Source organism: Sinocyclocheilus anshuiensis, unplaced genomic scaffold (assembly GCF_001515605.1).
Source record: "Sinocyclocheilus anshuiensis isolate Anshui unplaced genomic scaffold, SAMN03320099.WGS_v1.1 scaffold51, whole genome shotgun sequence".
NCBI classification, from domain to species: domain Eukaryota; kingdom Metazoa; phylum Chordata; class Actinopteri; order Cypriniformes; family Cyprinidae; genus Sinocyclocheilus; species Sinocyclocheilus anshuiensis.
Window position 1 is genome coordinate 3,045,349 of NW_015548296.1, and position 450 is coordinate 3,045,798.

The 450-nt window shown below is 23.8% G+C and overlaps 1 protein-coding gene across 1 annotated transcript in view; it reads left to right on the top strand.

Moving 5' to 3' along the window:
* Nucleotides 1-450, top strand: part of LOC107655986 (protein FAM19A4-like) — a 22,220-nt gene that overhangs the window by 21,422 nt on the left and 348 nt on the right. The window lies entirely within an intron of this gene.

Below are 450 nucleotides of genomic sequence, written 5' to 3' on the forward strand. Positions count from 1 at the left end.
TTAATGCCTTATTCTGCATGACCATATTTTAGATCACTTAATCCTGCCCAATACTTAAACTTAACAACTACCTTACTATTAATAAGTAGCAAATTAGTTGTTTATTGAGGCAAAAGTTGTTGTTAATAATGAGAATTGGTCCCCAACTAAAGTGTGACCATGTTTATTAAGCATAAAATTATTTTAAGCATAAAAGTAATATAAGGAGATTCATGTTTAAAACAAGAAAAACTAATAAACTTAAATCAAGATATATTCTCTTAAAACAAGCATGCACACTTCACACTTTTCTCTCTCTGAGATTTACATGCAACAAAAATATTTTGATATATAATTATATAAAATAATAATGTAATTATTTATATATAATACAACAATATAATATACTATATAATTTTCTTATATAGTACATGTATTACCATAACATATAAGGACAATTATTAAAACATG